Raw genomic sequence first — 15436 nt, 5'->3', positions numbered from 1 at the left:
TCTTTTGACGGCAAACATTCACCAAACACATAACAGAAATAAAACAAAAGGCGAATTACAAATTCACTAGGCAGACTTATGGGTAATAAATGGGGACTTTGAAACGTAAGATGATACTGGCAGTAGTTACTCTCTATGCCACCCCGGTATGACTCTCTGCAAAAATACCTGGAATTGAAAAAAAAATTGTAAAGGTATTAAAGGATTTATGAAATTTAAAACTCCTGATATTAATTTCCTTTATAGTTTTAAATATTTCTTTATCTTATTCACAATTGGTGGCAAATACAAAGGAGTCCTATTTCAACTGGTACAAAAAATATACCACCACCTAGTACAAGGTAGGATTGAATTTAAATAAGTGATACAAATTTTGATAATCAAACATCTGCAAAGTCAAAACCAATTTATAGTTAAATAAAAAAAATAACAAATTAAAAATAAGGTATAGGGAGGTGATCAGAAAATGAAATTTATACATATGACAGTATGTACTTTATTCTTAAATAAAATGGTTTAATTATAAAATAAATCTTAAATTTATCAACCTATCTTTACATTATTCAATTATTATTACCAATCCTCTTAGAACCAACTGTTCTTATAACAGTAATAAAAATGTACATAACCTTAATCAAAATAGTTCACAATATTTTCACAATTAGTCAAAAGTGCCACTGAGTTGTAAAATAAATTAATTTACAAATTTTTAAGCATAAACAAGACTTATTTATGTTTGACATAAATAAGACTTGATCACTAAAATAAAAAAAGGTTTTATTTAATTTGAATAAGAAATCATTTAACATAACTATCTTTAAGAAATGATATCAAGTGCACCAATTACTTACAGGCAAATTAAATATTCTTTTTTTACTTGAATTTGAAAATTGTGAACAATTTTATTTTAAATAAAATACTTAGCAACTGTATTAATTAAAGCTATTTACATTTAAATGATGCAACATTAAATAGGAAAATTAAGCAAAATTACATACAAAGGAGTCCATCAGAAGGATTTTATATTAGAAAATTAGTACCATAATAGTAATAATTTTAAATAACCAGATATGAGATGTTACTTCTGAAAATAGCATTGCCATTAAGAACTTGTTCCTTGTAATGAAACAACCGCTTTAAGAACAAAGAGAGCAATCCATATCACTTTTATACTGCCTTCTTCATTAAACCAAATAAATTAAATCAAAAAAATGTTCTCATTTATTCTGCTCACTGTAGTACTGGCTAACTTTATGAACATTCACTACTCTCAGAGAAAGAAACCTTAACAGGAGAGCTTCAACTATCAGAAAGACTTGATCAGGTAATGTAAAGCAACAGATTACATAGTGAAAGATACTTTTTTTTTATAAAAGATACATATATAAACAATACATATATATAAACTACATGTATAAACAATATTTTACTGAAATGATTTGAATTATTCCTCTGTACTGTTAGGTGGTTTATATTAATTGAATTAAAAATACAATTAACATAGTACAGAAACACCTAGTATATAAACCACCTAGTACAGGAGCTTCAACTATCAGAAAGACTTGGTCAGGTAATGTAAAGCAACAGATGACAAGCAACAGATGACATAGTGAAAGATACTTTTTTTTTTATAAAAGATAGATATATAAACAATACATATATATAAACTACATATATAAACAATATTTCAACTATCAGAAAGACTTTGTCAGGTAATGTAAAGCAACAGATTACATAGTGAAAGATACTTTTTTTTTTTATAAAAGATACATATATAAACAATACATATATATAAACTACATATATAAACAATATTTTACTGAAATTAATTTCTTTAAGATTTGAATTATTCCTCTGTACTGTTAGGTGGTTTATATTAATTGAATTAAAAATACAATTAACACCTAGAACAGAAACACCTAGTATATAAAACACCTAGTACAGGAGCTTCAACTATCAGAAAGACTTGGTCAGGTAATGTAAAGCAACAGATTACATAGTGAAAGATACTTTTTTTTTATAAAAGATACATATATAAACAATACATATATATAAACTACATATATAAACAATATTTTACTGAAATTAATTTCTTTAAGATTTGAATTATTCCTCTGTACTGTTAGGTGGTTTATATTAATTGAATTAAAAATACAATTAACATCTAGTACAGAAACACCTAGTATATAAACCACCTAGTACAGGAGCTACAACTATCAGAAAGTCTTGGTCAGGTAATGTAAAGCAACATATTACATAGTGAAAGATCTTTTACAAAAAAAAAAAGTATTATAACTACATATATAAACAATATTTTACTGAAATTAATATCTTTAAGATTTGAATTATTCCTCTGTACTGTTAGCTGGTTTATATTAATTGAATTAAAAATACAATTAACACCTAGTATATAAACCACCTAGCACAGAATATTGAGATAAGTACCTTAATTTTATCATGAAAGTATTTTCGTGCATCCAGCATTCTCAGTAATGATTGAATTATTTATTTAAACAGCATAATCAACCACTGTACTGTATACACTGCTTGTACAGAAGGGAATTTTATGATGAAATAATTTTTAATAACTGTTATGGTGTAATAATAAAAAATTTGTTCCTCTGCACCAATTGCAAAATCAATTATATTGGATTAATAATTAATTACATTTAAAAACAAATCTTATAAGCATAGAGAAAAATTTTCACTAATAAGCAATAATGAAGTAAGCATTACAAATATCGTAAAGTTCAACAAAATTTAATTCTACTGATGAACTGAATGCTATTAGCAATTCATCATCAAACAAACAATTTAAGTTTTGAATTGATTTTACTTTTATATACATAGTATGACAGGAAATAAATAAAATAAATTTTAAGCTGAAAATAAAAAAAAATCAACTGCAACTGATAGACAAAACATAACATACATACTTAAAAAATTACGATTTTAAATAACAAATATTCGTTTATTTAAATTTTACATGCAAAAGATTTTTTGAAGTAATTTTTTTTTTTGTAAAATAAGAAACATTTCATATATTTTTCAGTGATTTATTAATGGGTGATAAATAAATCAGCTAGGGAATGTAAGTTACTCTATTATCAAATGTACAGTATCATGAATAATAAATATATTAAAAAATAAAAAAATGTAAGGAATGTTTATGAAATAATATGTATATATATAATGTTTAATAATTAATCCTTATAAAAACATATATACAGCAGACCAACATTCTTAATTACTCATCAAAACAAATATTGATCTTTTCTGTCAATTATTTAATAACTATCAAAATTTGTTTAAACATATTAATTTGTGGTTAATCTAAAAGATGTATTCATTGAATATAATTTAATCTTTAATAAACAATTACACTAATAAGTTTCATTGGTAAGCGTGTCTATATGGATTTCTCTTGTCAATTAGTTTTGGGCTAAATATGAAATTAAATGCATGTTCCTGCAATGGCATAATATTTTTAGCTGAGGGAAAAATAATGTAGTTTTCTTGACTGATAAATTATTGTTTAATCTACAAAATGATTGGCGTTATCCCTTCACACTACAAAATGTACAAATTCATAAGATGCCTGTACACATTTACCTTAATACGTATCTAGAAGTATGTTAAATGTCACAAATTTATTGGATTTTCACAAATCAGTAATTTACATCTGTTAATATAACCAAATATGAGGCAGTTAAAATGATGAGAAAGGAAACGCTGAGAGATGAGATGATACCAATTGATGTATCTTAATTTATTAATTAACAATTTTCATGATCAATGTTTGAACATCATAATGTAAATGAAAATAAATAGAAAATTTATCAATAACAGAAAAAATGAATAAAAAATTAGACTTAAAAAAATAAAATCACATACTTTTTTGGTTTCTTGATAGAGTTGCAAATATTTCTTCAAAGCAATTGCACAATGAGCCGCCATTCTGTTCAACATAGTTCAGCTTGGCATGAAATTCATGCTAGCTGGGCATATCTTATATGATGTTTCAATTCTTCCAATCCTAAAGGAAAAAGTCTGGCGTGAAAGGTGGCAATTTTACTGGTTCGTTTTGACCAATCCATTGCTTATACTTGTTTATACAATCCATCAGACTTGTTTTTAAAAAATGTAAGCACCGCTCTTCATTAAGCCTGGGCAGTAAGAAAAAAGCACTAATGAGATTACCACCAGGAAGATCACACCACACATTAAACAAAAAAGTATGTTGGAAATGACTTACAGCAGTTCATAGGGATTTTCTTCTTTCTCAGTAATTAGAATATTACTTAGGAGATCAGCATGATATTCACATTTTCTAATTAAAATTGAGAAAATTTAATCCGTTTATCAAAATTAGATGATAATAACTCTTGTACACATGTATGGAATGAGTATAATTGTTGCTCCAGTAACATTCGCCACACACTTGATTGCAAAACATGAAAGCGATGTGACAACCTTCTGGTGCCGCAGATGGGAGATAATTGTACTACATGTTAATGACTAGCATAGAATTGTTGTGGTTTAAGCATATCTGTTTCTTGAACTCACCTCTCCAAAGCATCAAATGTTTTAAGATGTAATACTCTTCAACTTGGATAATTTTCCCAGTAATCACACACAGTAGCCAATCCATTTTTATGTACTTTACCTTAAATTAACAGCTTAACAGCATGTTTGTCAATTCTCCAAGTGAAAACAAATTTGTGGTATCAGCCATTGTGAATGACTTACTGAACAATAACAGCACAAATACTGCTAAGTGCATATTGAGATGCTAGACATTAAACTTAATTGTTGATCAGCTGTTATTGCCAACCTATGAAATAAACATTTTTAATATGTTTTAGAAGTATGTCTTTCAAATTTAGTTTTATAATTTTTAGCATTTGTATGTAAATTGTTCTGTTTAAGATCATATTATTTTTCCGAATCACGTATTTTGTTTCTAATTAAAGTTGAACTTAAAGTTAATTAAAGTTAATTAGACATTTTTATGTATTTGTTGGTAAATTAATAAAGTTATTTATCCTAAACCTAAAAAGGTATATTTTCAATAAACAAAAACTTTTTTGTTTATTAGTCCATTTTTCTGAAAACCTAAGTGAAAGAGTGATTTCTGGGACCACTTTTACTTAATTTCTTGCACCAAATTTACATTGTATGGTTGTTAATATCAGAAACTGAGCAGAAAGCAGGACTAAATGTTTCACGACCTGAAATTCGCTAACTAATAGTTTTCTGAATAATGTTTATATGAATTTTTTCTTATTTTTGGTTATAAAATCATATCCTGAGAGATTGCCGTGCAATTTGATGAAATCACTTTGTATATAATTTATTTATAATATATACTAGTACTATATATAAAAGGGTGAGCTTTAAAAAAAAACCAAGAAATTTTATAGTTTTATTTCAACATCAAGCGTTTATAAAACAAAAAAACAGACAAAAATAAACTTGATAAAATTTATGCTAAACAAATTTTAATAAATATTTTTTAAAATGAATTCTTCAAATTTTAATAGCCTCATATTTGATGGTTAGATATAACATAAATTTCTGCTGCTGTGAAAATTATTTTTAAATTTGTTACATTTGTTTTGTTTTAATAAACAGCAGAGAAAGATTTACTGTGTTATATATGCATCAACAAAATTCCATCTTGCTATGCTGCAAGAGCTTTTCATTGGCTGACTCTCAGAGCTCATTAATCCAGCATTAGACTTCAACACAGCTTACCAATGTGTGATAATTAAATGTAGCGTACACATATACTGATAAATAAAAGTGCAATTTTTATTTTACTATAGTAAACAGGTAAGTACTATAAACTTTAGATAGATATTTTAAGTAATTATCATAACATATATAATGAATAATTTCTTACCAACTAATATGTATGATTTTATTATACAGTTATGGTTACTAGAAAAATCATACAGATGTTTAGAGAAACATATACCACAAAATTATCGTAATAAATAATTACTATGTAAAAATAATCTTTCTTTCAACATAATATTGATAAAGGTACGTAATATTAAACTTTCTCTTAATCTAATAATATGGAAATTAAAATAATTTGAAGTTAACAAAAAGAGTTATATAATTAATATATCCTCAAACAGAAATATATCAGTCCAGACATAGTTTAGTAAGATTTAAAAAATAAATTATAATAATATTTTAAAACAAAAATTACCATTTTAAATAAACATTTATTCAGGGCAATGCTGGAAATAGAGTAATCTCAATTTATTTATTTAAAAGAGACGCAATTAAATTGTATGAAAAACTTTTTAGTTTGAAAAAAGCTTGCTAAGTGGACAAATGGATGTGTATTGTTTTTTTTTTTTACCTTAAGTTTTTCAAGTAATTTTATTTAATGTTTACATGAAATACTTTGAATATAAATAGTAGTATGTTTAGTATAACAAATACTTGTGTAATTCTTTTGTTTAGAAAATCTTTCAGTAAAGTTATATGAAAAACTTTTATTGGAACCACTATAGGAATGTTTTGTTTTATAGCAGTGAAATTTATAAATTTTATAAAGAGTGTTTTTTTAATCTATGGCTTGAACATACATTAAAAAAAACATGTTTGAGTACCTCTTCTTTTCTTGAAGTATAATAAAAACTGAAGATACAAATTAAAAAATAAAAAAGGAAATGATACCTAGTTGTTTAAATTAACTTTTATTGAGATTGTACTGCTACTCACAGACCATGCCAAACAGCAGTTAATGAATTTGACTAGACTAGTCTCTTCAATTATTTATGAAAAATAGAGATTATAAATATAATCTACTACTTACAATTAATAAATAAACATATAAGTTCATCAAGTAATTAATCTACTTGCACTACACTATTGTTGATAACAATATTTCAATCAGCTTAGGAAATAATGGCATCATATAATTACGTCATTTAAAGTGTGGAACTAACATTGGGAAGAAAATGGTAAAATTATTTTATCAATATAAGTATGCACAATAAGCATAATTTTTCTAACATTTACAGCAAATAACCCAAAACACGTAAATAATTTACATTTTTAATAGAATTAAATCAAATATTACTTAAAAAATATAAAAATTTATTTTTTAAATGACATACCATTAAAATAATAATTTAATCATTCAAATTATGAATCTTGTTACTGAATTAATTATTCAGTTAAAATCTTAACTTAAATGGTTCTGTCCATTGATGAAATTGCAGAGGTTTACAGAAAACTGATTGCTGAAACAAACTGAATTAAACAATGTTAACTAACAATTTTTTAACATTAACAAGCACTTAACTATTGTAATTTAATTTTAAGTGCTTATAGATAAGAAGTGGATAGGATAGTGGGAAATCGGATGGTGAGTAATATGCAAGACTTTTAAAAAATCTTTTTGTGTTTGAAATGCCCCAGTTACTTATAAAAATCTTTGATATACTAATGTTAATATGGGGCTGCACTTCAGTATTAATGTTAAGTTAGTTTAAACAATCACTGTCAAATATTTAAAACATGAGAAAAGTTTTTTTTTCTTGAAATTTTTTACAATAAACAAATTTTTAAAACAAAATGGTTAATCACATCATTGAAAAGAAATTTATCATTACACAACTATTGTTGTAGGCATATTTAATGATTGTATTATTAATAAAATAGTTAAATGTAAAATATTATTACGTAAAAACTTAAGCATTAAGTTTACAATACATTTATTTTGCATTATAACAGCAGAATATAATTACTTTAAAGGTTGTGCTTGCTCTTATTACTTTTAATCATCCTTGTGTGTAATTATCATAAATCCCAATGTAGTTGAGATTTTATAACTGAACATAATTAAAGTAACTTTTAATTAGTGTCAACTTATAATTGGAGCTGAAATTAAAATATAATTTTTTAAGGTTAGATTATTAAAGTACATTTGTAAAATAGTATATTATTTTTAAAAAAGTCAAAGTACACCCCAATAATATTCACAGTACATGTATTATATCACTGTTATTCATTAATGTTCAAAAAAATAATTTCTTGCAAGATTTTTGCTTTATAGTTCTTTGATTTTGACCAACACTAATTACCAAATTACATTTGAATTTGAGTGTGGAATTTTTTTTAATAGTGCTTATGCTTTTTCAGTTAATCATTAACAAGTTTATCACTTACTTTATGCATAAGTTTTAGCAAAATCTACCAGTTGTAACTTAAATGATGAATTATATATTTCACTTGTTTTGTAATACTTATCACTAAACAGTTAAATATACACTGATAAAGTCAAAATCTGATATTAAACCAATCAATAATATAACAAAAGTGAATGAAAACAAACTGTGGTGTTTCCTTGATAATATTATTTGATGAGTTAAAGCAGATATACTTAATTTTCATTCATGCTCATATCTGTTTTTACTATGGACCAGCCGTAACAGTTAGTAAATAAGTTCTCAAGAATATACACTGTGTGTTTGAAGTAGTAGTTTGAGCTTGGTTCTACTACTATTGCAATCCTGAAAAAGCAATAGATTAAATTCGTTCAACAGTAGAATTTTATCTTTATTTTTATCCCAAATTATACGGATCTTATAAGGATCTTTCTTTAATTTTCCAGAACACACAAAATGAAGATAGTTTTTAAAACAAGTCACTTTTTTAAATTCTTGAAGAAGCTACAACTTTGGCAAAAGTGCTCATGAGGAAGTTAAATGAAAGCGGTAAAAGAGTACAACTTTTAAAATTAGTATTTTATTGAGAAGATAGATAGTACTGGAACATTCTCTAGAACTATAGATGAAAATAGTTTATAAATTAGAAATACATAACAACAACATTATTTAGTTGACAGTAAACAAAAAAATTTGTTGAAAAAATCTGAGTATATTTAACAATTTTTACAAAGGATCTCTGAAGGAACTACAATGAACTGCATCAGTGAGGAACTACCAGGTCAAAAGGTTTGAGAAATCCTTAAGTAAATAATAATTGAATTAAAAAATTATATTACGTACTTATTTTCTTCAAATAATAATAATAAAATTAAGTATGAATTAAAATTAAATGCAAATTTATACATGTCTATAAAGACTACATTCACAACAAACATTGTTTATAAACCTCTGAATAAACCCAACTTGTACAATATATAGCATTTATAAATTATTATAAATATATAATTTATATAAACATAAACATCTATAATTCTATAGTGTAAGTAATTCTAATGAAATAACAATAAAAACAAAGAGAAGTGTAGTAAATGGACGGAAAAAGTTTTTGATACATTTTCCTTTTTTCTTTACCATAGTTTTTTTATAAAAATAAAGTGTTCTACACAGATTAACAGTCATACCTATTGTATGACTGTTAATGCTCTTTTAATACTAACCTGTAATACTAAAGATAAAAATATTTTTAAAAAAATCATGGTGAACAATATATGATTATTTTAAGGGAATAAACCATCTGTTGCAAGTTTCATCTTACTTATTAAATATACTGACATGTGAAATAATTAATTTTTTATATTTTCACCAATTAGAAAAAAATGTTCTTAGCTCTCTGTTTAGTATAAACACTCATTTAAATATCCATACTACCAATGACATGAGTGTAAACTCATGTCATGACTAACTCGAAGGTTAGTCATGGGAACATGAAATGAAAACTTTGTAACATGTAAAAAATGCCAGGTTTGAATAGGAATTTGAACACAGGACCTTCAGGATGAAAGGCTAAAATACTTGAAATATGTTTTCTAAGAATTTAATGATTTTGACTGATGACTGATGACTGATTATTGACAATTGACTGATTAAGTGTACAATCTATGGACACTTAAATGAAGAGAATTTATATTAGTTTTTACAAGTCAACAGATACCAATTTTTAAAAAAGTTTCATAAAAAATAATTTTTTTATTGAAGTTTCATTACCACATAACTGACTGGGGGATTTGAAACCAGGAGTTAACAAAAATTATAATACTTATTCAAGTTTGTCTTTAATGAGTTGTCTTACAAATTATTCAATGAAAAAGGTGAAGTTTTATACCAAATTAAAATTTGTTTTTTACCACATTATTGTTGTAAGTTTAAATTTTTAAATAGCATACTATTTTTTAGCCTGTTTTCCCAAAATGCAACTTAAGTATACTTATTATTCTTCGTTTTAGTATTAAAAAAAAAAATGGTGATTTTTAAAACAACTGCTGCATTGGCTGTCAATAAAGGAAGTCAATTTTTTTTGCACTGACTAAATTCATTCATTAAATTCTTATTAAAACTGCTGGAAATCTTGTTTTTTAGAAAAAATTATAGTTGCTCCACAGTGTTACACAGCGGAAAACTTTTACAGACAAGCACAAGGTCTGAATTAATGTAAAATTCAGATCATGAAATGTTACTCTTTTCTAAGAGACAATCGTGGCTGCCATTACTTTTAATGTTAAGACTTTTCCCTGATAACCATTTTTCAAATTGAAATTATAAAACTGTGTATTTACAGCAACAGAGATGTTAAATAGTTAAAAGCAAATGGTTAAAAGCAAAAATAGAAACTTACCAGTAGTAACAGACAAATAATTTATTTTAATACAATTTCCATATTGAACTCGCATCAAAAAATTGTTTGAAAATACTTCACTATTTTTTTAAATTATGGTAATTGAAACATTATCCAGAAAAAGGATGAAAAACAGCACTTTTATGTTTAATTTTCTATAATTCCAATTCATTTTCTTAAAATAAAAAGCAAACAAGAAAAGAAATAAGATTCTAAGATATTATTTATGATAAGTAATCTTATTACTATTAGATTCCAAGCTATTAGTTTTGTAACAAATCTTAATAAAGGAATCTGGTCCTAGGTAGGCCAGAAAACTGCATCATCACTTCTTGTTTCCTTGTTATATCTGAAGGAATATTATACTGGAAAATAAAAGGATGTGAAGTAAAAATTAAAACATGCTACCTTTAATAATTAACAATCCTGAATGTGTTTTAGATGAGTAAGTGCTGTTATAATTTTGAAGAAGGAAACTCAAAAAGGCTTGAAAAAAGTGCAGAAAAAATATTAAGAATTTTCATATGAAAAAATATTACATATATAATAAATATTATTTATTAATAAACGTAAATATTAAAATATATAGATATGTAGGATTTCTGAATTCACAAAGTATTCCTTTTTTATCTCAAAGAGCACAGCACATACTATAAATCATACATGATGATTTATAACATTTTATACAAACCTTATCATAAAACGAAAAAAAATTCTTTTAATAATAACCACAAATCCATAAGATTTTAAAAACAAATTGTATATGCAACTTTGAACTCTAAATGAGCAAAGTAAGTAAAGGATCTCTACTGCAGTTTGTTATTAAAAAAGATGAAATTAAAACTACATCCTAATATACAACAGTACATACAACTAAGTATGTAAAATCTACATATTTATAAAAAAAAATAAATGTACTACAATATTTTCATACATTGACTAGCTATTAAATTATTGTTATTATTATACTAAACAAAAAAAAAAATGTGTAAAAAGATTATATTAATTTTGTTTTGAAACAAAGACTACTTTAATGGAGCAAAAGAAATCATTATTATTATTACAAAAATTATTTGAAATATATGTCATAAATGTAACAAAAACTATTTTTTTTTTACTAAAATCGGCCATACTGGATAATTTTAAATTACACTGATAACATTTTAAACCTTTTTCTCCAAAGCTTTATAAAATATAAAATTAACTTTAGTCTCAGTATTACATTTTCCTTTAGTATTTTTGATTGGATAGATTAAAATAGATATAAAAAAATAAATATTTTATAATAAAGGCAATTCACTTGAAACTTATGCTATTTCACTAGCATTACAATTTCATGTTCACAGAATGGTTCCCCCATAGATAATTGACATTTTACAAATAACAAGTTCAGTAAAATTAAATTATTTTAAGCCATTCCTATTAATGTAATAGTAAAATTCTAGTTAAAAAAAAAATCTAGTGCTTGTTAGATGACATAAATTAAAGATGTAGACACTCTGATATGAGACAAAAGTCACTACAATGAAAATTCTCTAACTCAGTCAGAGTAATACATTAATATATTCTACTACATCTCTTGTACCACAAACACTTTACATATGTTATCGTATAAAAAAGACTGGGAGAGATAGTGTAAAGCAACAGATTAATGTACTTCTATAATGTCTCTTTCTGTTGTGACAATGCATAATATATTCACTACCACTAAGCACAATAAGTATGGTAAACCTTGATAGATAAAAGTTCATTAATTACTATGGTTTTAAAACACTGAACAATAAAAAAAATATATAAGTACCACAGAATGTCAATTATTAGAACAAATAAGAATCAAAACATGTTAAATATTGTTTCCTCTGTTTAGTTTGGTTACTGCAAATTTTAACAGAACAAATTACATTATGGTGTTATTACTGTTTTTTAATAAAAGTGTCATGCTTTCAGAATATTCTGGCTTATTTGTATAAAGTATATATAAAAAAAATTACAAAAAACATTCTTGTTTTAAAATAATAACATCTATGAAAGTAAAGAAGTATTACAATAAATGTTATTCAGAAGTTAAAATTTAAAAAACATTATTTCTAATTTATGTAAATACTACTGCTATCATACACATGCACACACATACTCAGTGATAGAACTCAGTCAGAGTAATACACTAATATATTCTACTACATCTCTTGTACCACAAACACTTTACATATGTTATCGTATAAAAAAGACTGGGAGAGATAGTGTAAAGCAACAGATTAATGTACTTCTATAATGTCTCTTTCTGTTGTGACAATGCATAATATATTCACTACCACTAAGCACAATAAGTATGGTAAACCTTGATAGATAAAAGTTCAATAATTACTATGGTTTTAAAACACTGAACAATAAAAAAATATATAAGAATGTCAATTATTAGAACAAATAAGAATCAAAACATGTTAAATATTGTTTCCTCTGTTTAGTTCTGTTACTGCAAATTTTAACACAACAAAGTAAATTATGGTGTTATTACTGTTTTTGAATAAAAGTGTCATGCTTTCAGAATATTCTGGCTTATTTGTATAAAGTATATATAAAAAAAAATTCAAAAAACATTCATGTTTTAAAATAATAACATCTATGAGACTAAAGAATTATTACAATAAATGTTATTCAGAAGTTAAAATTGAAAAAAATTATTTCTAATTTATGTAAATACTACTGCTATCATACACATGCACACACATACTCGGTGATAGAACTCAGTCAGAGTAATACACTAATATATTCTACTACATCTCTTGTACCACAAACACTTTACATATGTTATTGTATAAAAAAGACTGGGAGAGATAGTGTAAAGCAACAGATTAATGTACTTCTATAATGTCTCTTTCTGTTGTGACAATGCATAATATATTCACTACCACTAAGCACAATAAGTATGGTAAACCTTGATAGATAAAAGTTCATTAATTACTATGGTTTTAAAACACTGAACAATAAAAAATATATAAGTACCACAGAATGTCAATTATTAGAACAAATAAGAATCAAAACATGTTAAATAATGTTTCCTCTGTTTAGTTCTGTTACTGCAAATTTTAACAGAACAAATTACATTATGGTGTTATTACTGTTTTTGAATAAAAGTGTCATGCTTTCAGAATATTCTGGCTTATTTATATAAAGTATATATAAAAAAAAATCAAAAAACATTCATGTTTTAAAATAATAACATCTATGAGAGTAAAGAAGTATTACAATAAATGTTATTCAGAAGGTAAAATTTGAAAAACATTATTTCTAATTTATGTAAATACTACTGCTATCATACACATGCACACACATACTCAGTGATAGAACTCAGTCAGAGTAATACACTAATATATTCTACTACATCTCTTGTACCACAAACACTTTACATATGTTATCGTATAAAAAAGACTGGGAGAGATAGTGTAAAGCAACAGATTAATGTACTTCTATATTGTCTCTTTCTGTTGTGACAATGCATAATATATTCACTACCACTAAGCACAATAAGTATGGCAAACCTTGATAGATAAAAGTTCATTAATTACTATGGTTTTAAAACACTGAACAATTAAAAAATATATAAGTACCACAGAATGTCAATTATTAGAACAAATAAGAATCAAAACATGTTAAATATTGTTTCCTCTGTTTAGTTCTGTTACTGCAAATTTTAACAGAACAAATTACATTATGGTGTGAATAAAAGTGTCATGCTTTCAGAATATTCTGGCTTATTTGTATAATGTATATATAAAAAAAATTACAAAAAACATTCTTGTTTTAAAATAATAACATCTATGAGAGTAAAGAAGTATTACAATAAATGTTATTCAGAAGGTAAAATTTGAAAAACATTATTTCTAATTTATGTAAATACTACTGCTATCATACACATGCACACACATACTCAGTGATAGAACTCAGTCAGAGTAATACACTAATTTATTCTACTACATCTCTTGTACCACAAACACTTTACATATGTTATTGTATAAAAAAGACTGGAAGAGATAGTGTAAAGCAACAGATTAATGTACTTCTATAATGTCTCTTTCTGTTGTGACAATGCATAATATATTCACTACCACTAAGCACAATAAGTATGGTAAACCTTGATAGATAAAAGTTCATTAATTACTATGGTTTTAAAACACTGAACAATAAAAAAATATATAAGTACCACAGAATGTCAATTATTAGAACAAATAAGAATCAAAACATGTTAAATATTGTTTCCTCTGTTTAGTTCTGTTACTGCAAATTTTAACAGAACAAATTACATTATGGTGTTATTACTGTTTTTGAATAAAAGTGTCATGCTTTCAGAATATTCTGGCTTATTTATATAAAGTATATATAAAAAAAAATCAAAAAACATTCATGTTTTAAAATAATAACATCTATGAGAGTAAAGAAGTATTACAATAAATGTTATTCAGAAGGTAAAATTTGAAAAACATTATTTCTAATTTATGTAAATACTACTGCTATCATACACATGCACACACATACTCAGTGATACATTATTTAACTCAGAGAATGAGACATCAGAAGATTATATTTCAGTACATTACAAAAATGTCCAGCTTCTTAGTATATTTTTTAAACACATCTAAATAACTTGAATTTTTTATTTTAGCAAGGTTAACATCTGCTCACTTTGAAGAGTGGACCAATATTCTGAAAATTTTGAGCAAAAAATATTAAAATAGTCACATCCTTCTCTGTATGTTAAAAAATATTATTTGTTCAAAAATGTCAGTTAAGGATCTCTATAATAAACCATGTCAGTTAATAAACAGATCATAATCTCAGATATCTGTCCCCC

Source organism: Lycorma delicatula, chromosome 4, assembly GCF_047948215.1.
Source record: "Lycorma delicatula isolate Av1 chromosome 4, ASM4794821v1, whole genome shotgun sequence".
Taxonomy (NCBI): Eukaryota; Metazoa; Arthropoda; class Insecta; order Hemiptera; family Fulgoridae; genus Lycorma; species Lycorma delicatula.
This window is presented reverse-complemented; position numbering follows the sequence as displayed.